The sequence below is a fragment of the Canis lupus genome, chromosome 37 (assembly GCF_003254725.2).
Source record: "Canis lupus dingo isolate Sandy chromosome 37, ASM325472v2, whole genome shotgun sequence".
Taxonomy (NCBI): domain Eukaryota; kingdom Metazoa; phylum Chordata; class Mammalia; order Carnivora; family Canidae; genus Canis; species Canis lupus.
The window spans coordinates 17,087,411-17,114,050 of record NC_064279.1 but is presented as its reverse complement, the minus strand read 5'-3'; the positions used below and the strand labels follow the sequence as shown (position 1 = coordinate 17,114,050).

General features: G+C 35.4%; 1 protein-coding gene and 1 pseudogene across 3 annotated transcripts in view; one reads left to right on the top strand and one right to left on the bottom strand.

Moving 5' to 3' along the window:
• Positions 1-26,640, bottom strand: part of PTH2R (parathyroid hormone 2 receptor) — a 143,999-nt gene that overhangs the window by 34,189 nt on the left and 83,170 nt on the right. For all 3 annotated transcript variants that reach the window (XM_049106577.1, XM_049106578.1, XM_049106579.1), the window contains exon 14: positions 7,635-7,782. The gene's annotated coding sequence lies outside the window, so the exon portion shown is untranslated. The remainder of the gene's footprint in view (positions 1-7,634; positions 7,783-26,640) is intronic.
• The window catches only part of LOC112656795 (elongation factor 1-alpha 1-like), a 72,384-nt pseudogene that overhangs the window by 42,122 nt on the left and 3,622 nt on the right, over positions 1-26,640 (top strand).

Below are 26,640 nucleotides of genomic sequence, written 5' to 3'. Positions count from 1 at the left end.
ATGTGTAACATAGGAGTTAGGAACACATAAGGTAGAAATCCTATGCTCTTATTATTTTCCAGATTTATAGTTTTATTTTTTCCAGATTTATAGTTTTAAATTTTGATTCTGTATTTCAGTTTAATACACAATTCCTCATTCTAAAACTAATAGGATGAAAGATATACTATTTTTAAAACTTTAATGAACCCCATCTTCATTTTGAAGGTGTTATGAGGTCTCTAAGCCAACCATTAGTATCACTAGTCATTTTGCTGCATTTTTCAATCATTCGTTATCACTCAACACTAAGGAAAAAATAAAATATTCAAACAGGTTGTTTTAACACTGTTATACAAGTATGGCAATGCTTCTATCACTGAATTGTTCCCACTGTTAGAGTTTGAAATGTTTATTCATGAAGGATGAAATGTCACTTGGACAAAGAAAGATAGCTCAGGTGTAGTGTACTATTATGTAATGTTTGAAATTAGGGTCACACAAAACTTTTAAAGAACAAACGGATATCTATGGAAGATATATGATTTAAAATATTATTTATACTTTTTATAACAGTTTAAAAGCACATCAGACAATATTTAAAATTGACTGCCAATACAGTAAAACAAAACCCATTACCTCCTGGAATTGTGTCAGATATACCTATTCCTCTGTGTCAGATAGAATGGAGTCTCCCTTTTCTCTGAAGTTGGCATATCTCCAGTATATCTAATGGTTGAATGAAGGCACCTCTTGCCTTCATTCAAAATATGAATATCTGCATCCTGGGTTATCATTTGTCTCCTACTTAGGGGAGTACTTCCTTACTACTTCCTCCAGAAATACTGTCCCTCACCCATCTAGCTATACCTCTGTTAATTCCCAGAGCACTGTTTCTGGGACAGTCTCCATGTAAGTGCAGGGTTTTAAATTCTGGGATAATCCACAGGTCTTTACTTCTAATTTGAAACCATTTCTTCTCTTAATCTATAGAAGAAGACTTCTGAAGAAATTAAAATACTTTAGCCCAGGCAGTTACACATATCAAATCCCTAAATATCTTTGCCAGACCGGGGTTGGGGGGTGAAAATGAGAGTGAGGGAGGGAGAGCAAAGAGAGTGGGGAGAGGAGACCAAGAGAGAGGAGGAGGAGAGAGTGTAGGCCTTCTCAGTTTTATCTTCCAGTACAGGTGGAGTTGGTTTCCCTACTGAAATCTTCATGTTCATTCTACTTTCTCTCAAAAAATCATCTTATTCCAAGTTCTTTTCCTGGACAACCATCTCCCATGGAATTTAATTGGATCTTTAGTAATCCAGAAATTATTAATATAGTTCAGACATTTACTCCAGAGAAGTAAGTTGTCCAAAGTGTTCTCCATTAATAATAAAACTTCAGTTAATGTATCAGAAAATGTCTGCTTCCTTTTTAAGGGGATTAATACTACTTAGAACTAATGTAGGGGCAGGAGTTTGTTTTTTGGTGATAACAGCGTTGCTTCAACTGCTTACTTTTTTTTTTTTTTTTTTTTTGACATAGGCTATGGATGAGTCTGACAAGAAGTTACCCTCATGGGGAAGAATGAAATTTTTCTGTTGCTAAGGAGATAGCAGCTAAACCTCAGATGGCAGAGAACATTTAGAAACATAGTCAATGCTTCATAGGCATAACCTTGGACAATTTTGAGGACCACAAATGTGGACCAGAAATACTTTCCAAGCCCTCTACATTAAACTTCAAGGTAAATACTTAAGGAAAGCAAGAAAGGAGAGAAATAAGAAGAGTCCCAATGTAGGTTTGCACACAGAGTGGAACAAAAAATATGACTTTATCTCAGGATTCAAGAAGCTACAAGACCCAAAAGAGTGGCTATTCATATTTGTGTCAAAATATGTAATTACTGAAGCATTGAAGGACTTCTAACTTCCCACATAGTTAAATGTCTCTAAAATAATAAAAAATTTCCTACACCTGGTACCACATCTCAGATGATCACTTGGATGCAACCACTTAATTTTTAATTACTGTTTCCCAGTCTAATCACTGTACCCATCCTTGGAATCCACTGGTTACCTTCCCTACAGAGGACATCCATAAGAAGAGGTCTACTTTCTTTTCCTGGGTTTCCTTCCAGACACAGCCACCCTTTGCTCAACTCCTATCTAGACAAAAGCAAGTTTAGGCCATTTAACTCCATTTAATTAATGACAAATAAGTTTGTAGAGGATAAGTCATTTTTCCCACCGATTTTCTTATTTCTTTTATCTGTAATTGGAGGGAGTTTGAAATGATTGATGCCAGAAATAACAGAATAACTAAATCCATATAGAACATGTCTTTTCAAGTGAAGCAATATTGCCCCCAGGGGAGTGAAGAGGTGGGAGGAGGCAGGTTATCTTATATATTACAATGGTTTTGAAATCCTCCAAAGCTCCATTTTATACACACAAAAAGATCTTTTTTCTTAGTATTCAATTTCTCTCACTAGGGAGAAATTAAAGTTAAGTTTAATTTTTCTCCTTATGGTGCTAATAATGAAAAACAGGTTGGAAAACATTAGTACAGAATGATAACTCACAAAATACAATATAATTGATTTGTGTATCAGTTAATTACATATGAACCCTTACAAATGATACTGGCTTTAAATCCTGCATCACTAAGAATTACCTGGTTGAAGACTGTCCTGATTCTCTTTTTAAATCAGATAATTTTGCTAATCTTTTTAATCTCTCATGTTTCTTGATGATCTGTGTTGAGATAATTGCTACTTTTTAATCAGAGAATTTACTAATGGCAGGAAAAGTCTCAGGTTTTGCTTATGAAACTGCTTAAGCTCTGATTTACATAAATTTTTTTAAGACTTTATTTATTTATTCATGAGAGACAGAGAGAGAGAGAGAGATTGAGAGGCAGAGACAAGCAGAGGGAGAAGCAGGCTCCACGCAGGGAATCTGACGTGGTACTCCATTCTGGGTCTCCAGGATCATGACCTGGGCTGAAGGTGGTGCTAAACTGCTGATCCACCCCGGCTGCCCTGATTTACATAAATTTAAAGAAATAGGAATGGCTTTTTTCCTTTGTGTATCCCTGTAGTTTATCATCCCTCCCTTTTTCCCTCCCTATCTCTGACTGCCTTCCCTTTTAATTACTAGCTTTGCTGTTTGAACAATGCAGCATGTGGCAGCTTCCAACTTCCATTCAATTCTCAAAGTGCCCCTCCCCCATAGGGCAGAGTTATGGATGTTGTGATGCCATTTCTGTCACACTCAGACCAACCCCTCCAACTGCTACTGGTGGAGGTTTTACTTTTAATAATTTTATTCCTAATTCTATGTAGGCTATATAACTGTTGAATCTATTTTAAATTTTAGACTTTTAAGTTAAAATTTTTTAGTGAAATGATTTTGGGGAAGATACTAATGAAAGAAAAATATCAGCTTTTCTTATAAGATTAATTATTCCCTTGGAGAGGACTTTAGAATGAGGGTGATTGTATAACAGTCTAGACTTGGCCAGCTTTACCAATATTTTGAGCAAAAAAGTGGTTTTGCTAACTCCTCAATTTTACTGAGTCATCCATCTGATATCTTTAGCATCATAATAACTGTATTTAAAATTCATGAAATAAATATTTCACAGAGATATTTTATATTTTTATTATACCTTGAAAAAGAAGTAAACAGTAAGCAAAATGCACACATACACACACATATATATACAAATATAATTTGAAATTGTAACTATTTGGAAGAAATAAGAAACTCAATTATAAAAAGAAAACTGAAGGAATGGTCTAATCACATAAGTCTTACCAATATTTATGCAATTTCTCCAAAAGAAAAGAACTAAGATTTTATTAGGTTAAATCTTAATTGTACCAAACAAGTTTTGTACCACCTACAGTTCATTTAATAAGCATTTATTTTGGACCTAATGTGCATTACCATGATTTGTATTTTAGGGACAATGAATTTGACCACAACTCTTTCTACAGGATACTTACAATCTGTAGGAGGAACAAATCCAGACTAGTATGCAATAAATAAAAAAGAAGGTAACTGAATTTTCAGGAAGGAAACTGGATGACCAAATGTAGTAAAGAAATAAATCATTTGTTGATTTTGAGCAATGATATTTTCAAAACTGCATACCACTTAGCGTCATGAAGACTACCTTAAAATATATGCTTTGAAACAATAAACTAGACTACAACAAGATAAAAAAGCTTCTGTATAGGGGCACTTGGGTGGCTCAGTCAGTTAAGCAAGCATCTGACTCATGATATCAGCTCAGGTCATTTTCCCAGGGTCTTCAAAACAAGCCCCACATCAGGCTCTGCACTCAGCAGGAAGTCTGCGTGAGGATTTTCTCCCTCTCCCCCTCCCCCCATTTATGTTCTCTCTAAAATAAATAAATAAATCTTAAAAAAAAAAAAAAAAGCTTCTGCACAGCAAAGGAAACAATCAATAAAACTAAAAAGCAACCTATGGAATGGGAGAAGATAATTGCAAATAACATATTTGATGAAGAGTTAGTATTCAGAATCTATGAAGAACTTATCAAACTCAACACCCAAAAACCAAAAAATCCAGTCAAGAAATGGGCAGAAGACATAAACATTTCTCCAAAGAAAATATACAAATGGCCAACAGACACATGAGAAAATGTTCAACATCACCTATCACCAAGGAAATACAAATCAGGTATCACTTCACACCAGTCAGAATGGCTAAAATTAGCAATACAAGAAACAACAGATGTTGGCTAGGATGTAGAGAAAGGAGATCCATGTTACACTATTGGTGGGAATGCAATATAATATATAATATATAATATTATATATAATATATAATATACAATATTATATATAATATATAATGCAATATATATAGTATGGAATATTACTCAGCCACAAAAAGGAATGAAATCTTGCCATATGCAATGTGTAGATGGAGCTAGAGAGTATCATGCTAAGAAAAATAAATCAACAGAGAAAGACAAATACCATATGATTTTACTCATATGTGGAATTTATGAAATAAAACAAATGAACATGGGGTTTGGGTAAAAAAAAAAAGACAAACCAAGAAACAGACTCTTAACTATAGAGAACAAAATAATACTTACCAGAGGGACAGTGGGTGAGTGGATGGGTTAAATAGGTGATGAGAATTAGGAGTGCACTGTTGTGAAGAACACTGGTGTTGTATGTAAACAATGCATCACTAATTTCTATACCTAAACCAATATTACATTGTATATTAACTAACTGGAATTTAAATAAAAAATTGGAGGAAAGAAATAGTGAGAAAACAAAAAATAGTGAGAACAGCTCTTACATTTTTGTAAAATCTATTTAATGTCTGGTCTAATGAAGACATTTGAGTTTTCAGACCTGCTTTTGCATCCAATTCATTGTGATGTATTATTTTGGGTGATATATATGAAGAAAATCCACCCTCAAAGAGATATGTAGTTAGAAAAAGAAGAATTTCATGGACCCTGGATAAAGGTCTTAGAGCGTTCCAGAAATCCTGGGAACACACCTTGAGGATAGATACTCTACGCTCTATAGTAGACCAGCTGAAATTGAAGAGTTACCCTAGTTACACAAAATAAGGGAATATTTTCTCTACCTATAGTTCTGACTAAGGACTTAAAATTCATGCTTGAGGGGCCAGCTATGTTCCTGAAAGCAAAATTAGAAGACTTTGTATTTGCCCAAGTTGTAGTGTTAGTTGGAATATTTTTTTGCATAATCCCTGCCCTTTTAGTAAAATGCTTGCTGGAAGAGTGGAGTCCCTGACTAAAATGCATCTTTCTAGTTTCATTCACTTTCATAGGAATGGGAAGTAGTGTGGTTGCACCTGTATGAATAAAAATTGACAAGGAAAAAAGTACACAGAAACAAAATAACCCACAGAAATGGAAAATAAAATTTAAAAATTGAGTTATTGGACAATAATACTTGCTGGGAAAGTGCATTTAGGAGCATGATAAAATATTGTAGTAGGTGTATACAAAATGATAGGTAGATATTTCCAGTCCTCATAATATCACAATTTCCTCTTTAATGCTTTGTTGTTGTTGTTGTTTAATAAATACAAGGGAAGGACAGAGGGAGAGGAAGAGAATCCCAAGCAGATTCCCTGCTAAGTGTGGAGTCTGATGCGGGGCTCAGTCTTACCACCCTGCGATCATGACCGCAGCCAAAACCAAGAGGTTGACACTCAACCGACTGAGCTACTCAGTCACCCCCACAATTTCCTCTTTATAATGCAGTTTCTGCTCAGAGTGATAAAATGAACAGCATAACTCCTAAGAGTTCTTTAGCTGATTCATAGTAAGAAAACACAAATTAAATATTGCCATATACTTAGAAAAATGAACACTGAAAGCCTACATCCATGTGCCCTAATTTCATGAGACTTTCCATTTTCCGTACACTTTAAAAATCACTTTTGTCCTTGATTTAACAAATATTTTAAATATCAACTTCATTTTTAAATGTGAGGCTTCTAAAAGATAGAGAATATATTTAGTCTTCATTTTTATAATAAAATATTACTAAGGAGAGCAATACCAAATGCCAATTGGCTTTATTTAAAATAGAGAATGTATATACTTACATACACACATAAGTTGATCTTTTAATCCATCTACAAATTATTAAGGTTTTATTTACCAAGGACCAAATAAAGTCTTGATTGGAGTAATATTCAAATTGACAACAAAGATAGGGAAATTAAGCTTATCTCCACTCTCGAACCTAATATTAAACGTGACCATTTTGCTTCAAAATAAAATCTTGTTGGTCCCATATTCCAGGAAGTGGCATCAAAGGTTTTATCAGTGAATTGTCAAAAGTAAATCACTTTTTCTGCATATTAGTATCAAAAGAATAGATTCAATGCTTCAATAGAGTATGTAGCAATTAGGGGCACCTGGGTGGCTCAGTCCATTAAGTGTCTGCTTTCGGCTCAGGTCTTGATCAAGCTCCACAGGGAGCCTGATTCTCCCTCTCCCACTCCCCTTGTTTGTGCTCTCTCTCTCTCTAATAAATTAAAAAATCTTTAAAAAAATAAAAGAATATACATCAATTATATGCATTAATAATACCACATTCATACCCTAAAAATTAGCATTGATCCTTTTATCAAGAAGTGTTCTAATTAAACTATATTTTGATAATTCTTGATTTAAGGCAACCAAGTATTTCTGACAAAGTGTTTAATTATTACTCATCTATATAGCACTGTGGTCATCTAAAAACTAGACAAATGACTACATACATGAGAATTAACCAAATATTTAAGACCTCCAGGGCTATTGTGCTATCACACACTGCCTGAGAGAGTCAAGGCTCCCTTTAAAACATGCAGACTGTGGTGCATGAGGACAACTGCTCTGAGCTCCTCGAGGAGCACATTCCACTCAGCAGCCCACCACCACGGCAACCAATAGTGAAAGTTAAGACGGGGAGCAGAAATAGTCCCCCCTAAGTTGTGATAGAACATAACAGAGCTTAATTTAAAATATAATGCTAAGTTTAGTATTTTACCACATTGGTTTCCAAATGGAAAGATTACATGTTATCCAGATATTATATTTTCAGACATGAAGATTTCAGATAGAAAGCTTGAAAAGTGACCAACCTGTTTTAAAATAGAATATCTTGCAAGCTTATGCAGCAGGTCAAACAGCCAGGTCACTTCAGGGCTGAATTCGAACAGGTTCTGTGGCTCCCAGTACTGTACAGCTTCCACTTAAATAGGTTAATTCCCCAATTTTCTGGTTTAATTCCTGTTGAACAAGGACTTAGCAATTAGAGCCAATAAATTATCATTGTGAATATTGTTTATAAATAACCTGTGGGTAGTGAACTTTGAATCCTGCCTGGTCACACCATGGGCACCAATTTCATTACATAAAGGAGGGTTGTGGTGAGGACCACATAACACACGTGAAATGCTGAGCACCTGGTACAAGACAGTTTCTCAAGAAGAGGTGTTATTTATTGTTTACAAATTACTTTATTCACTCTATATATAGGATTAATGATAGTCATATAAACAGTGATGGAAAAGAATGCAGTATTTTATGTCTCTGCTGCAACTCCTTGAAACCTTGAGCTCTTATGTCTAGCGTAGAACCCTAAACTCATTGAGAATCCAGTAAGGACTGATGAAAACAAATGATTTTTTTTTCTTTTCCATGTAGACAGGCTGTCTGATTAAGGGACTTTCTGCACGGGGCACTCATTGGTCATATCTCTTGTATTTAAATATATTTTGTGTTTTATTCCCCCATTCATAGGTTTAAGTCTTCATTTCCCATGAGGTTTCATCATTTCCTTGAGTGAAAGGCCAAAAGAACTCAATGAAAAAAAGCAAGAGACCAGTTCTAATTGTATTCTCATCATTCTGAAGTGACTTAACTCTCTTTAATCTTATTCAAGGATAAGGACTTCCATTTTTTATAGATTATTAATATCACTCTGTGTGAACATGCACAAGTATTCAAGTATTCTGTTTTAATATCCTTTCTATATTTTTTTTTTATTTATGATAGTCACAGAGAGAGAGAGAAAGAGGCAGAGACACAGGCAGAGGGAGAAGCAGGCTCCATGCACCGGGCGCCCGATGTGGGACTCGATCCCAGGTCTCCAGGATCGCGCCCTGGGCCAAAGGCAGGCGCCAAACCGCTGCGCCACCCAGGGATCCCCTCCTTTCTATATTTTAACCATGTCTTTCAACGAGCCATTAATTTAGAATTATGCACATCATCTGATAAAGATACATCATTTTCCAATATAGTGCCATTGCAACATACTCCTGGTGCTTCAAATTTTTTAATCTATGCAGAAATTTTAAAACTAATCACAGTTACTGTGGGAATATTTTCACTAAATGTGACAGCTTTTAAATAAATTCAAATGTATTTCTGCATTAATTAAGCTTTCTTTCATTTTTTAATTTTCAATTTTTAATAAAATCACTACATATTTACCATGTCTATCTAAATGACACTGCAGGAGTAGTGGGGGACCCTAGGCTTGCCTCATCCTTTGAATACAGCCAGATAAATATCAAATTATTGTGAACACCCAAGAAATTGATCTGAAGACTGAAACTGCACCACTAGAGAGAAAAACAATCACACTGTGGAAGGTAGGAGCTGCAGAATTAATTTGGAAGAGAAAAGAATTATAGGTGTTGTGGAGGGAGAGAGCCCTGATTGTGGAGAGAGGAATGAGAAAGAGAGACCGAGACAGAGACAGAGAGTGAAAGCAGCATGCAGGGGATTGCACAAGAAAAACTCTTCCCCAAAACCACTGACTGGGAAAAGAAGAGGGTCTGATTACCACAAGTTTTTACAAGCAGTGGAGCTCAAAGTTCCAAAGTTTTAAAAGTCTGCATCATCACCTGTGTCATGCCTGGCAAGCTTAGCAGTACTCCTGGGGGAAGTAGGGCAGAGAGTTGAGAGCAGGTAGTTTGGTCTGAGGGTTCCCGGGGTCACATGGACAAAAACAGAACCAATTACTAGAACCAATACATGAATTCAGCCAAGTTGCAGGATATAAAATCAATGTACTGAAACTTCTTGAATTTCTACACACCAATAATGGAGCAGCGGGAAAAGAAATCAAGGCATTGATCCCATTTACAACTCCACAAAAACAATAAGATACCTAGGAATAATCCTAACCGAAGACAAAAAGATATGTACTCTTAAAACTATAGAATATTGATGAAAGAAATGGAAGAAGACACAAGGAAATGGAAAAACATTCCCCCCTAATTGATTGGAAGAACAAATATTATTAAAATGTCTATACTACCCAAAGCAATCTACACATATAATGCAATTCCTATCAAAATACCACCAGCATTTTTCACAGAGCCAGAACAAACAATCCTAAAATTTCTATGGAACCACAAAAAAAAACCCAAATAGCCAAAGAAATCTTGAAAAAGAAAAGCAAAGCTGGAGGAATCATGATTCTGGACTTCAAGTTATATTACAAAGCTGTAGTGATCAAGACAGTATGGTACTGGCATAAAGACAAACATACATTAATGGAACAGAATAGAAAACCCAGAAATGGACCCATAACTATATGGTCAACTAGTCTTCAACAAAATGGGAAAGAATATCCAATGTAAAAAAGACAGTCTCTTCAACAAATGGTGTTGGGAAAACTGAACAGCCACATGAAAGGAGAAAGAATATATATGAATATTACTCAGCCTAATGAAATCTTGCCATTTGCAATGACATGGATAGAGCTAGAGAGTATAATACTAAGCGAAATAAGTCACTGAAACACAAATACCATATGATCTCATTCATATGTAGAATTTAAGAAACAAAACAAAGAAGCAAAGGAAAAAGAGAGAGAGAGAAATCAAGAAACAGGCTTTTAACTATCGAGAACAAAGTGATGGTTACCAGAGAGGAGGTGGATGGGGGGATGGCTGAAATGGGTGCTGGGGATTAAAGAGTACATTTATCATGATAAAAAAAAAAAGAACAAAAAATATTTTCTAATTTCTCCTGTGATTTCTTGTTTGGCCAATAGATTATTATTTAATTTCCAAATATTTGGAAGACTTTTCAGTTATATTTGTTATTTATTTCTAATTTAATATCATATGTGGAACTCCTTCATCCTTTTAAATTTATTGACTTATTTTATGAAACATTATTTAGCTTATTTTTGCTAATATTCCACATCCACTTGAAAACAATGTAAATTCTGTTTAAGAGTTAATTATAATTAATATGGAGTTATATCAACATTTGTATGGTTAGGTATAGAATAGAATATTATATTAGTCACTGAGGCACACATTATTAACATCTTTTGATGAGAGTTTTGGGGCTCTCACAGGAAATACTTTAAGGTACACCCATATAATAATTAATAATCCATTTATTTTCATCTGGAAATATTTAAGGAAGCAGGTGCGGTTGACTTTTTGAAGAGCAGTATAGTCACACTCAATTTGCACCCAAATCCATTCCAGCTGCTAACAATGGTTTAGTCCTTAATCAAATTTGTATTTTGAGTGGAAACAGTTTTTCCTACCAACCAGGAAAAAGTCAAAGGCATATGCTTAGAAACTGTGAGAGTGGCCTTTGTGTTATACATCAATAAGAGACATAATCTGAGGTGGTATATGCATTAATATAAACCACATAAAATATGTTTTTAAAAACCCAGAACCAGAGTAGTTCTCCAGGGAGGGAGATTGACAGGAAATAAATAATGGGAGAATTTTCTGGAGACATGGAAATGTTTTAGTTCATGATAAGGTATATACAGGTGTATACATTTGTTAAAATTGTACATATAAGATTTCTTAAAACATATTTGACTGTTTAAAGCAAAAGCTATATATTGTGAGATTTATTACATATGTAGAATTCTATTTCATAAAGTAAGTTTAAAATGATAAAAATATTTTTTAAACTTACCGTGCACATTTTCTGGATGTTTGCTAAATATTTAGATTACTATATTCCACAGCAGGGAATCTGATTGATTAGGCCTAACATGAAACCTAGGTATCAGTAGGCTTAGCAACCATTTCCAGGTGCTCCATTCGAAGATAGTTCAGTAGCTCACATTTTGAGAGATAATGAACAAAAAAAAAATTCCAACACGGGAGGACACTTTCTGAAAGAAGTAGGACTTAAGGTAGGCATTGTAGCATTGGAATAGTTAGATAACCAGCAAGCAGTTACATCATTTTATAGAGAATCATTCATTGATTCTAAGATGTAAGGCCCATGCACTTTGTAAATTTCTGTCCTACTATTATTTGGCTTATAGCAAATTAAGAAAAACAACAAGCTGTCTACTGACCCATGTGTAACCATGGTAACCTTTTTCAAAGCATAGAAATGGCTCTGTTAACCAACAAAATACCTCTTTTAAAGTCCAAATGAAAAGTAGTCTGAGAGGAATTGGATATCGTGAAGCATGGAATTGCAACTCAAGGAAATATAACATGGTTTGTCTACTAATCTCTCTACAACTTCTACTATGATGTAATGGGCAAGATAAGACAGGTTTTCTTTTTTCTCCAGTGAGGCATGGAATTGCAACTCAAGGAAATACAACATGGTTTGTCTACTACTCTCTCTAAAATTTCTACTATAGAGTAATAGACAAGATAAGACAGGTTTTCTTTTTTTTTCTTCAAAAGTCCTGTCATGGTGATTAATACTGAGTTAGAAGGTGTCCTGAGCTACATTAAAGTGAAGAACTGAACTTTGTACTGGTGCATTTAGAATTTGAGCATGGACAGCGATAAACAATTTGTCTACAAAGGATGTATAATTACACTAAATTCCTCATGTATAAAAACTGAATGGCGATTCCAATATCAGGAACCTGGGTGATTAAGAAGTTTGAGGAAATATCAGGGAGCAATCACTTTATTCCCTAAATCTAGTGAAGCTTCATATTCAAAGTCTATGTACTTATTTATTAGTAATATAAACACACATAATCATTATAGTAATGGAAAAAATCCATGACTCTAAATTAGGAAGAGCTAAACCAAGATACAAAGGAAACAAGCATAAGGCAATTTCCCTCTCTCATTTTTAATATGTGCATGTGTGTGTCTGCATTTGTATACTTTTGAATGAGGTCGGTGGGAGAATTATATTATATATATTTATATATAATTATTTATTATATTATATATTTACATAATTTATCAAATGCAGTGTCATTTCTTTTTTTTAATAAATGTTTTTAATATTTTATTTATTTATTCATGACAGACACACAGAGAGAGACAGAGACACAGGCAGAGAGAGAAGCAGGCTCCCTTTAAAGAGCCTGATGTGGGATTCGATCCCTCGACACAGGATCATGACCTGAGCCAAAGGTAGCTTCTCAACCACTGAGCCAGCCAGGTGTCCCAAATGCAGTGTCATTTCTTATTTATTTATCATTTCAAATTTTTATTTAAATTCTAGTTAACACATAGTGTATTATTGGCTTCAGGAGAAGAATTTAGGGATTCATTACTTATATACAACACCCAGTGCTCATCACAAGTGCCCTCCTTAGTACCCATCACCCATGTAGCCCATCCTCCACCTACCTCCTCCATCCACCCTTAGTTTGTTCTCTATGGTTAAGAGTCTCTTACAGTTTGCTTGCCTCTCTCATTCTCTTTTTTTTTCTTTCCTGTGTTCATCTGCTTTTTTTCTTAAATTCAACACAGAAGTGAAATCATATGGTATTTACCTTTCTCTGAATGACTTATTTCTCTTAGCATAATACACTCTAGCTCCATCCACATCATTATAAATGGCAATATTTCATTCCTTTTTATGGTTGAGTAATGTTTCATATATATATGAATATATATTATATATTTTATATATATATATATATTCCACATCTTCTTTATCCTTTCATCAGTCAATGGACATTCATGATGCTTCCATAGTTTGGCTATTGTAAATAGTGTTGCAATAAACACAGGGCTATCCCTTTTAATGATGGGTTTTGTGTTTGAGGGATAAATATTCAATAGTACAATTACTGGATCATAAGGTACTTCTATTTTTAATTTTGGGGGGAACCTCCATATTGTTTTCCACAGTATCTTTGTCAGCTTGCATTCCCACCAACAGTGCAAGAGGGTTCTCCTTTCTCTTCATCCTTGCCAACACTTGTTTCTTGTGGTTTTTATTTTAGCCTTTCTGATAGATGTGAGGTGTGTATCTCATAGTGGTTTTGATTTGTGTTTCTCTGATGATCAGTGATGTTGAGCATCTTGGCATGTTTCTGTCAGCCATTTCTTTGGAGAAATGTCTGTTGATGTCTTCTGCCCACTTGTAAATTGGATTACTTGGTAAGTAATAAGTTCTTTACAGATTTTGGATATTAACTTTTTATCAGATATGTCACTTGCAAATATCTTCTCCCATTCCATGGGTTGCCTTTTAGTTTTGTTGATTGCTTCCTTTGCTGTGCAGAAGCTTTTTATTTTGTGAAGTCTCAATAGTTTATTTTTGCTTTTGTTTCCCTTTCCTTAGGAGACATATCTAGGAAAATTTTGCTACAGCAATGTCAGAGAAATTACTACCTGTGTTCTCCTTTAGGATTTTTATAGTTTCCTGCCTCACATTTAGGTTTTTAATCCATGTGGAGCTTATTTTTCTGTATGGTGTAAGAAGGTGGTCCACTTCTGTTTGTTTGTTTGCATGTGACTGTCCAGTTTAGAAAATATTTTTAAAAGAGCAAACTCATTCTAAAAGGCCAACAACACCCCAATACGAAACAAGACAAAGACATGGGAAAAGAACACCACAGAGCAATATCTTTTGTGAATATAGATGCAAAAAGACTTAAAGTATTAGCGAATTGAATCCAACAATGTGTAAAAAGAATTATATACCACAACCAAGTAGAATTAATCTCAGATATTCACAGCTGTTTCGACACTGGAAAATTGACTGATATAACCTATCACATGAACAGACTAAAGACAAGATAAATCACATGATCATATCAAAAGATGCAGGTAAAGCATTTGACAAAAATCCAACACTCATTTATGATAAAAAAAACTCTCAGTAAATTAGGAATAGAGGGAAATGTCTTTCCACCTGTAAATAATAACCAAAAACCTACAACTAACACATTTAATGATGATAAACTAGAAACTTTCCCACAAGGCAAGAATGTTCACCCTCACAGTCCATGTCAAAATCATATTGGAAGTCCTATGCTGTGCCATAGGACAACTCATTGGGACAGAGAACACAAACCTGCCTTTGTTCATAGATAACATGGCTATCTATGTAGAAAATCTGAAAGAATTAGAAAAAAAAAACCACTCCTTGAACTAATAAGCAATTATAGCAAGATTGTAGAATATAAAGTTAATATATAAAAGTCACTTTCTCATATGCAATGACAAGTGAAATTTGAAATTGAAAACACATTGTCATTGCATTAGCACCTCCAAAAATGAAATATTTGGGCATAACTCTAACAAAATACATGTGAGATCTATATAAGGAAAACTATGAAACTATAAAAGAAATCAAACTAAATAAATGGAAAGATGTTTTATGGTTATGGATAGAAAGACTCAATAATGTCAAGATGTCAGTTCTTCCCAACTTGATCTTCAGATTCAATGCAATCTCAATCAAAATCCCAGGAGGCTATTTTGTAGATATTGCCAAACTGATTCTAAAATTTATATGAAGAAGCAAAAGACCCCAAATAGCCAATACAATATTGAAGGAGAAGAAAGAAGTTGGAAGATTAATGTTACTACTTGACTTTAAGACTTCCTATAAAGTGACAGTAATCATAAGGCAGTGTGGTATTGATGAAAGAATAGATGAGTAGATCAACAGAACAGAATAGAGATCTCAGAAATAAACTCACTTACTATAGGCAACTGATCTTTGACAAAGGAGAAAAAGCAACATTGTGTAACAGAGTTTTCAACAAATGGTACTGGACTAACTGGATATCCACATGGAAGAAATAAATCTAAACACAGATCTCATACCTTTCATAAAAATTAACTCAGAATGAGTCACAGACCTAAATGTAAAATATAAAACTCCTGAAAGACAACCTAGGAGAAAATCTACATGATCTTGGGTTTGTAATCCATGAAAGAAATGATAAACTGGATTTGACTAAAATTAAAAATTTCTGTCTATGAAAGGTACTATCAAGAGAATTAGAAGACAAGCCTAAGGCAGGGATGGAGATATGTCATCATACACTTCCAAACCCATAGAATATATAACACAGCAAGAATGAACCCTACTGTAAACTATGCATTTTAGGTTATGATTTCATGCCAGTATAGGTTCATCAGTTGTAACAAATGTACCACTCTGGTAGGGGATGGTGACAATGAGGGAGGTTATGCATGTGTAGGGCAGGGGAAATATAGGATATCTCTGTATCTTTTTCTCAATTTTGCTGTGAACCTAAAATTACTCTAAAAATTAAACTATTTTTTAAAAAGAATAAAAATAAAGCACAACATATCAAAATACATGTGGTGCTAATAAGTAGTACCTAAAAAAGAAATTTGTGAATTTAAGTACTTATTAAGAAAAGGAGAAAGTTCTAAAATAAGCAAGTTTCTATTTTATGTAGCTGCAAAAATAGGAACAAATTAATCCCAAAATACAAGAAAATAACGATAAGAGCAGAATTCAATGAAATACAAAATAGTCAAAGGATAGAGAAAAGTCAAGGAAATTAAAAACTGGTTCTTTGAAAATCTTGAAGATTTTTATAAGCATTTAGCTGAACTAAGAAATAAAGGGTGAAAACACATACTAGCAGCACAAGGAAGGAAAGAGGACATAACTGCATAACTACAGACATTAAGAGGATAATTAAGGAAATATTAGGAATAAAGTTATGCTAACAAATTTGACATCTTAGATAAAGTAATAAACACCTTAATAATAGACACAAAGATCAAATTGAATCAAGTAGAAAAGCCAAATTGCCCCATATCAAATTTTAAAATAATTGAATTCATAATTCAAGATATTTCCATGAAGAAAAGTCCACATGCAGAGCCTTCATTAATAAATTCTATCAGACATTTAAGGAAGAAATAATGCCAAGCCAACACAAATTACTTCAAACAATAGAGAAAAAGGAAGACTTCTTAACTCACTTTGTAAGACCAATATTGATCTGATTCCAAAACTAGGCCAAACTAGTACAAGAAAATAAAACAGGACAATAGTCCTCAGGAATTTAGCTGCAGATATCATTAAGAGCAAGCTACAAAAATAATAATATATCATGACCAAAAAGGTTTTCTCCAGGAATACAATATTGGTTTAACATTAGGACATCATTTAATGTAATTCACCATATTAAAAAAAATAATGATATACATCTCATTCGAAATAGAAAAAAGAAAAAAGAAAAAAAGAAATAGAAAAAATATTTGACAAAATTTAATCCTTTTTCATCATAAAAACTCAGCAAACTAGATGAGAAGGAAACTTCCTCATCCTGACAAAGGACATCTATGAAAAACCTATAGCTCACACTGTGCTCAATGATAAAAGAATGATCACTTTCCTTTTGTAATCGGGAACAAAGCAAAGATGCCAACTCTCATCACACTTACTCAACATTGCTCTTGAAGTTCTCACTGCTATAATTAAGGGGGGAATGGGGGGCAGCCCAGGTGGCTCAGCAGTTTAGCACCGCCTTCAGCCCAGGGCCTGATCCTGGAGACCAGGGATTGAGTCCCACGTCAGGCTCCCTACATGGAGCCTGCTTCTTCCTCTGCCTGTGTCTCTGCCTCTCTCTCTCTCTCTCTCTCTCTCTCTCTCTCTCTCTCTCTGTGTGTGTGTGTGTGTGTGTGTGTGTGTGTGTGTGTGTCTCATGAATAAATAAAATATTTTTTAAAAAATAAGGGGGGGAAGGAAATAAAAGTCAAACATGAAGAAGGATGAAGTAAAACTCACTATTCACAGTTCACATGATTGGGAAGACACATCCTTAAAAATGTATAAAAATAAATAAATAAACAAACTGTTAAGCATGTAGAGTAAGGTTGCAGGATACTAAGTTAATATTCCAAAATCAGAATAAAAATATTTCTACAAAAAGTCTATCAATGAACATTTGGAAATTTAAATGACTTTTTAAAAGATTGATTTGACAGAGAGAGAGAGCACGCAAGCAGAGGGAACTGCAGACATAGAGGGAGAAGTAGGCTCCCTGCTAAGCAGGGAACCCTACACAGGTCTCAATCCCAGGACCCTGGGATCATGATCTGTGCCCAAGGCAGACGCTTAACCAACTGAGTCACCTAGGCACTCCAGGAAATTTAACTGTTTTAATTCCATTTACAATCACATCAAAAATATGAATACTTAAGGATTAATTTAACAACATATATGTAAGAACATACACACAAAACTATAAAATATTACTGAGTAAAATCATAGGTGATATAAATTTTTTTGCTGATATAAATTTTTTAAAAGGTGATATAAATAAATGAAGGCATATAACACATTGGTGAGTCAGAAGACTCAATGTTGTTAAGGGGTCAGTGATACTCAAATTCATGTATACATTTAATCCCAATCAAAATCTAACTTTTTAGACAATGGTGCCAATCTGGAATAAGATAGTGTTTTCAGTAAATGGCACAGTAACAGCTGGATATCTAGTTAGGGAAAAAAATAAAGCCTGCATATTTCCTCACCTCATACACAAATATGCACTCAAAATGGATAATTCTCATCATAAACCCTAACAAGTCTAGAAGACAGAATAGGATCTTTCCTGTGATCTTGGGGTAGGCCAAGATTTCCTAAGGGCACAAAACCCATGAATCATTAAAAAAATTTTTTTGACAAATTGCGTTACATCAAAATTGAAAACTTCTACTCTTCAAAAGATATAATTGAGGAAATATAGAGGCAAGCACTGACAAAGAAAATATTCACAAAGCCACAAATCTTTTGTCTAGAAATGATTTGTATATGGAATATATAAAGAACTCTTACAACTCGATGATTCAAAGACAAACAGCCAAATGAAAATGAGAAATAATATATGAAGCTACTTCATAAAAGAAGATACATAAATGCCCAATAAATATGAGAAACCATTCAGTATCACTCATATTCATGGAACTGCTAATGAAAACTGCAGTGAGATATTACTCTGTGTCCATGACAATGGCCCAAGTTAAAGTCTTTATATATGGCTTCTGCAAGTACAAAGTAATACAACCTAATTTGAAACAAATTTAATAGTTTCTTATAAATTTAATCAAATACTTCACACACTACAGTTCCATTCCTAGGTATTTACCTAAGAGAAATAACACAGGTTCACACAAAGACCTATTTACATATGCAAATAGATTTATTCATATTAGCTAAAAAACTGGGATGCCTATCATGTCCATCAACAGATGAACTAATGGGACTCCCGGATGGTTCAATTGGTTAAGCATCTGCCTTTGGCTCAGGTCATGATGATCCCAGGGTCCTGGGGTGGATCCCCATATCTGGCTCCCTGCTCCACAGGAAGTCTGCTTCTCCCTCTCCTGCCTGCTGCTCCCCTGCTTGTGCTCTGTCAAATAAAATGCAATCTTAAAAAAAAAAAATCAAACAGATAAACAAATAAACTAATAAAAAATGTATTATACATCCATGTGATGGAATAGTACTCAGCAATAGATAGAACAAGCTACTGATATCTCAGCAACATGGATGATTGTCAAAAAGCATTGTGCTGAAGGAAAGAAATCAGCATGGTGTATGATTACATGTATATAAAACACCAGAAAGGCAAATCTAGTCTGTAGTGACTAAAAGGAGATTAGTGGTTGTCTGGTCCCATGAGTGACAGGCATTGACTGGGATTGGCCAACAAATTAAACTCTTCTAGGTGATAAAAATACTCCTGAATGTGGTAGTAGTACACAGGCATATGTTTTTTTCAAAACTCACCCAGCAGCACACTTAAAATAGGTACATTTCATTTTAGGTTAACACAATAAAGTCCTTTTTAAGGAAATGGGAGTCACTGAAACAGCATGAAAAATGTGAATTTTCAAAGTCTGTTTTTGTTTATAGCCAGACACAGACAGATGCTTTTAAATAAAATGTTGTTATGGGGCACCTGTCTGGCTCAGTTGGTGGAGTGTATGACTCTTGATGTTTGGGTTTTGAGTTTAAGCCCACTTTGGGTAGAAAGATTACTTAAAAATAAAATCCTTAAAAAAATAAAAATAAAACATAGTTACAATCAGGATGGTACCATATGGTGAGAGTAACAATTTGATGCAAGGAAAAATAGTTTGTAGTACCTCATTAGTAACACAAGAGAGGGTTCAGATCACCACCTTCTTCCCTTATCCTGACAGCAGAGCTCCCTACTCCCACCAAGTCAAGGCAGAAGCAGAAGCAGATGACTGTAGCCACGAACTTCGCATACCTGGGTCACTGTTGATAAGTCATGCTAGGAGATGACATATCTGTGTTTATCTTTGCATTTTCTTTCTATCTTGGCACACAGCTTTGGTGTTTACATAAACTCAGTATCAAACTTTAGCTTGTATTTCACAGTTTACATGGTTGAATTTATATATTTCATGCTTAATCGCTTTTTGGAAAGTTATATGTTATTTCTTTTGAACATCATGATTTTTCATTGTAATATTCATGATGTGCCCCTCATTTTCTCATGCTTTCTACTAGAATCAAGAATAAAGGAGGGGATCCCTGGGTGGCGCAGCGGTTTGGCACCTGCCTTTGGCCCAGGGCGCCATCTGGAGACCCAGGATCAAATCCCACGTCAGGCTCCCGGTGCATGGAGCCTGCTTCTCCCTCTGCCTATGTCCCTGCCTCTCTCTCTGTGTGTGTGTGACTATCATAAAAAAAAAAAAAAAAGAAGAAAGGAGGTAACAGGTCTGTCATTAAATACATCTATCTACGGGAATATAACATTCATAGTTATATGAATGCTTACTGCTTCTTTACGACTTTTTTTTTAGAAACTTAAGGAAGTTTACATAATAGATGAGGGAAAGTAAAGCGAGATTAATTTCATATTCATGAATTCAATGAATTTTCCACTTGGACAATGGCTGGATGACAACATGAAGTGAGATTTGGTGTGTCAGAGCCTTCAGACTTTTCCAATGTTTGGAGCTGCCTCATGATGCTTCATCAGTTTGTCTTCCAATGTTATTTTCAAAAATACAGATTTATGCGCATTGAATGGCCCCATGTCAATTAATCTTGCTTCAGTGCTTTACATAAAGTAACAACTGATAAATGTTTGCCAATGAAAGTTATCTCGTTTTCTCGTTTGCCTTTGTCACTGCTTTTCTGATAGTCTCTCTGATATTAGTATATAAAACATCTTCTAGTAGACTGCCAAAAAGGTAAGACTACTTTTTCTGGGTCTCCTCATTTAGATGGCAGATTTAGATGGCAGATTTTGTGTGTGTGAAAACTTCTCTAGTTACTTTTCATAATCTGTCAGTCTAGCTTTGTCTCCTAAGAAAATTTCTAGAAAATCTCATAAACATATAATCTTCATTAATACCATTCAAATAGTTTTAGATTCTGTACAGAATTCCTGAATTTACTGTTACAAACTTGAGGCAATTTTAAAAAGATACATATATAAAACATTACACTGCCAAGCATGCATTGCTAAGATCACCAGTGACTATGATAACAAATTACACACCACATTTAATGATTTTGTGCCATCTGATAGCACATAAATATTTGCATTGGAAAACTGCTACAAACCAGAAAGTGGGATTTCAACCATAAGGAAAGAGGTTTAGGTCTGAGAAGATCAAACAGACGATGTAAAAGGGATATGGGCAGAAGCTATAATGCATGGTAGACCAGGTGATGACTGTGAAAAGAGAGACAGACCTCAAGTTTCAAACACTGAGCTGTTAATACAGAACAGCAAAGTAAAAAAAAAAAAAAAAAAAAGAACAGCAAAGTACATGAGGTTCTAGAGGCTCTGGGTGAAAAGATCTTTCAAAGACTGTGAAATCCTCTGAAACAAGAATTCTGAGTTATTCATTCTTTTATTTGTTGTATATATCACATAACTTGGTACATAAAAGGCATAATATTAGTCAAATGCATAATTTATTAATGAAGTAGAAATCCATCTGGATTAAAAATAGGAGGTAGTATTTACTTATGAGAGGGATACACCACGCTCACCTTTTTCCCTTTCTTGGTCATTATCTTCAAATAATACTGATTTTCATTGTTTTTAGAGTACTCAAAGCTCTTCCCTGCTGAAGAATTTTGCCCTTGCTGTGTGCCATCTGCCTCAAACATATTTCCATAGCTAGCTTTTTTGTCTCAACTCAGAAGCTACATCCTCAGATAAAGGCCTTCTCTGACTTACTATATTTTAAGCAATTCCCCCAACATTACTCTCTATCACATCACCCTTTTAATGTCTTTCATAACAGCTAACTCAATCTGGAATTCTCTCTTCTGCGCAAGACTTCATTTATTTACAGTCTATGCTATCTTTTCCCAAAGAATACAATTTTCTTGAGAATAAAGACCATGTCTATCTGTTTGCTGCTTTAATCTCAAGTCCTCAGACACAACCTGGCACATGATAAATATTTGCTGAATGAATAAAATAAACTTCTAAATAAAGTGTGACTTTTTATACTTTTTATAATCTACATAACTCTGGGTTGAAAATGGCAGAAAAACCTCTACTGGCAAAAATAATAATAATAATAATAATAATAATAATAATAATAATAAATTGACTGCTTTCACCATTTAAGTGATTATATACGAGGTAAAGGAATTGTTACCTGAAACAATGTCACCAGGATGCACATGTCAGCTTTGTTTGCATCTTCAAGGCTGGCTTTGTTGTCAAACTCTGCTTCAGGCACACATTTTAACAATCAGTCCGGGAAGGGAGAGAGCTACTTTTTCATGGAAGCCCAACCTATTTTTCCCTGGTTGTACCCTCATCACCAACCCAATAGCTGGCCAGAGGGAAGAAATAAAGTGCTTGATTACAGCCCAACATGTCCCAGCTGGGATTAGAAGTGGAGTCAATTCTACTCAACTCACAACATTGAGAATGAAGGAGAGGTGGTTTCTCAAAGGAAGTTTGGGGTCTTATTACTAGAAAGAGCAGATGCTGGGCATCAAGCAAAAGATGACCTCTATAGTATCTTTCTTCTAATCCCTTAACTAGAGTCAATCATAGCCTGATTCAAACCTATCCCTTTTATTTGGATGTTAGTTAGATTTACATAGTTTTGCTATTTCTGTTCAGAATAAGGAATACAAAAAGGAGTGCAGAGGCTATGTTATTTAATATTTCTTTGGTTGTTCATGAATATTTCTACACCTTCTAACAGCTGGTTGCTACTCTGCCTGAATGCCTCCAGAGGGAGGGAGATCACCACTCTCATGGAGTTTCGTTCCCTCTTTGGCAGCTTTAAATTATTAGACTATGGCTCTTTTCTTTGAGCTGGAACCTAATAGATAATACTTGGGAAAGTCTTGGTGGTATAGCCAGCAGAACTCTGGAAAATACTTGCTTAGTGGGTAGGAAGGTAGACTTTTGTGGTTGGCAGTTGCTGAAGGGGTGACTGAGAGTAATGTCTCAGCATTAGAGGAATTTCCTCTGACTTCTCCTCTTGCTTCCATCCTCAGGCCACCTTGACTTACAGAGCTCTTGAATTCAGCACATTCAACCCTGGAATTACCAGTTTTGCTCTTTAGTACCTCTGCCTGCCTTCTACCTCTTTTTTTTTTTTTTTTTGAGTTATTTATTTATTTATTTAACAAAGAGAGCACAAGTAGAGCAGCAGGCAGAGGGAGAGGAAAAAGCACGCTCCCCATTGAGCAGAGAGCTGAACATGGGGCTCACTCCCAGGACCCTAGGATCATGACCTGAGCAGAAGGCAGACACTTAATGGACTGAGCCACCCAGGCTCCCCTGTCTTCTACCTCTTAAGTACCTTCTCCCTCCCATTTCTGCTGACCTTGTCATAGTTCAGACTCACATATGTCACCTACATCATTGCACTCACCTCCTGTCTTTTGTGCCTATTTATCCTTTTCTAGCTCCTCTTCACACAGCTTGAGAGTTATCTTAGAAATATATAACTGCTCCTTTCCTACTTACCTCTATCAGGGATTCTTCCCCCTTTTAGATTATACCAAGGGATAGAAGCCTTTCCTCATATCTTCCCTGCCTCCCTCTGCAGCCACATCTCTGACATCTCCTCCATCCCAGCTCACACTTCATCATGAAACCCTGGCAGTTCCCTGAAGTATTGCATTTTTCCATATTTTTATAGCTTTCCACTTGCAGTTTCAACTGCCTAGAACACCTTCCTCCCAAGAGAAGTTATCAGAACTTCTCTCTTCTTTAAAGATTTTACTTATTTATGAGAGACACGGAGAGAAAGGCAGAGACACAGGCAGAGGGAGAAACAGGCTCCCTGTTGGGAGTCCAGTGTGGGACTCGATCCCAGGACCCTGGGATAACACCCTGAGCCAAAGGCAGACGCTTAACCTCTGAGCCACCCAGGCATCCCCTTCTATTCTTTAGATCCTGCTTTACTGCCCCAGGAAGCCTGCTTCTTACTCCATGTCTGAACTAAGTGCCTTCTTTCTGTGGCCTCACAACTAATTCTCCCCTCTCGTAATAGTCTTTATATTTGACTGTGAGCTTTTTGAGAGTAGAGATAGTCCATGATTTCCCTATCTTAAATATATGGCTTTCAATCACAGCTCAATAGATGTTGGCTAAATCAAAGAGCTACATTTCACTGTTACTCAGGTGGAAATTTCCAAGGCTGTAACAGCACAGCCTAAAACTCTACAAAGAAGTTCTACACATAACTTAATGCCAACTTTAATCAGTGAATCATTAAATGTATGAGAATTATGACAAAAGGAAAAAATGGAAGTCTTTTGACTTATTTTTTTTTAAGATTTTTTATTTATTTATGACAGAGAGAGAGACAGAGACACAGGCAGAGGGAGAAGCAGGCTCCATGCAGGGAGCCCAACGTGGGACTTGATCCCAGGTCTCCAGGATCACACCCTAGGCCAAAGGCAGCACTAAATTGCTGCGCCACCAGGGCTGCCTGTCTTTGACTTCTTCATTTCAAAAGGGAATATGTGATCTAGATTACATTATAGAAATTGATACCGTCACAAAAGGGAAATTATCAAAAAAGGAAGCACCCAAAAGAATATCTATAGTATACTTGATGATGTTCCAGCTAATACAATAAAACTACAAGAGTTGAGCTCCTTTCCAACTCTCTTCAATGGAACAGAAACTCAACTAGAATAAAGATAGCATTCACAAGACTCAGGGGTGAGGATGCAGGACAGAGACAGATCTCTGTTGACATGCTCTGGGGAGGTCAAGGGTAGCAGACTTCGGAAATTTCTTTGGTCAGCAGGAATTTGCTATATGTCCTAGAGATGTGAAAAAAAATGTTAGACAAACTCATAGTATATAAGTATATTAAAACATGAATCAAAAGAGCCCATAAGTTCCCAAAATGAAATGTGGTGTTGGAAGAGATTAGGGATCTAAGTAGGAGCTGAGTTTAAGTGCTAACAACATGAAACTAAGAGTCAGTGAGAGAAAAGGATGTTTACCATTTTGCCTGGCTTCTGCACCATTTATAGATACTTCCATTGCTCTCCGTGGTTTTTATAATAGTAAGTGGAAGCCCACATAAAAACTCTTTAAATGCCATAAAGATGAGTAATATGAAGACAAAGTGCTCAAAGTCATCTTTGCAACAATACGTGGGCAAATTTTCCATGGTCTCATGAGGCAGCTTAAGAAAGATTTAGATCTCTATACCTCTAGTTAGAGTTTCTGTCTAGAATTAAAAGAAGAGCTAAGATTAAAAAGTTATTTTTTATTCTGATAGTCCTAAAATACTGAGATATAAAAATGCTTTTACCCAAAACAATAATCATGTTATTACTGTTTTTACATTCCCATAATTGTTGGTAATTTACCATCACAATAGTTAAATTCTTATTTATTCCCCGGTTGACTTGGCATACTATTAGTTTCTTGATAAAGAAAGGAAAACGGCCCATATGCTTGAGAGAACAGTCAAACTGAACTGAGTTCAAATCCGGAGTCAGTCTCTTCGATCTGGAGCAAATGATCTAATTTCTGATTATCTCTACATTTTTTGAAATGGTAATAACCACACAGTGTGTTATGAAGATTATATGATAAAATAGGCAAAAAAGTCTGAGCTCAGTTCCTATGTTATTCCTACACTACCCATGGAGTGAGCCATCTTATCAGCCTACAACTTCCCCGGATGAGCAGGCAAGAGCTTTACTGAACAACTGAATCCCTATTGAATCACAGAGAGGGGCTGAGGGTAGAGGACATAGGCAGAGCAGGCCTAAAAAGAGACAAAGATTGAAATCCAACTCATAAAACCAGCTACTTAATAACTCTTTAGAAAAGATGAGAATGTCTTTTACTGATGAAAAGTTTTGTTTCTAAAATGAATCACAAAAAAAAATGTGAGTTAGGCAACTTTTCCTCTCTATAGTATTTGCATCACATAAAATACCATGAACACTAGTGAAATAATTGATCTTCATGAAGCAAGTAGACAAGCAGAAACTATTCAGTATAATTCTAATTTGTCATTATAATTCTTTCGATGTGGATCATCTATATAAATATCTATAATAGGTTTCTATGGGTACCATAACGTATTGCCACAAACTTAATGGCTTAAAACAACACTAATTGAGAGGCGTCTGGGTAGTGCAGTTGGTTAAGCATCCTACTCTTGGTTTCAGCTCAGATCATGATCTCAGGGTCTTGAGATCTTGGGTCTTGAGCAGAGTCTGCTTGGGATTCTTTCTGCCCCTCCCATTCATACTCTCACTCTCCCTGAAATAAATAAATAAATCTTTTTTAAAGAGCACACAAAATGATTATTTTACAGTTCTGTCAGAAATCCAACAAGGGGCTCACTGGGCTAAAATCAAGATGTCAATAGGACTGTACTCTTTCTGTGGGTTCTAGGGAAGAATCTGTTTCTTTGCCTTCTCTAG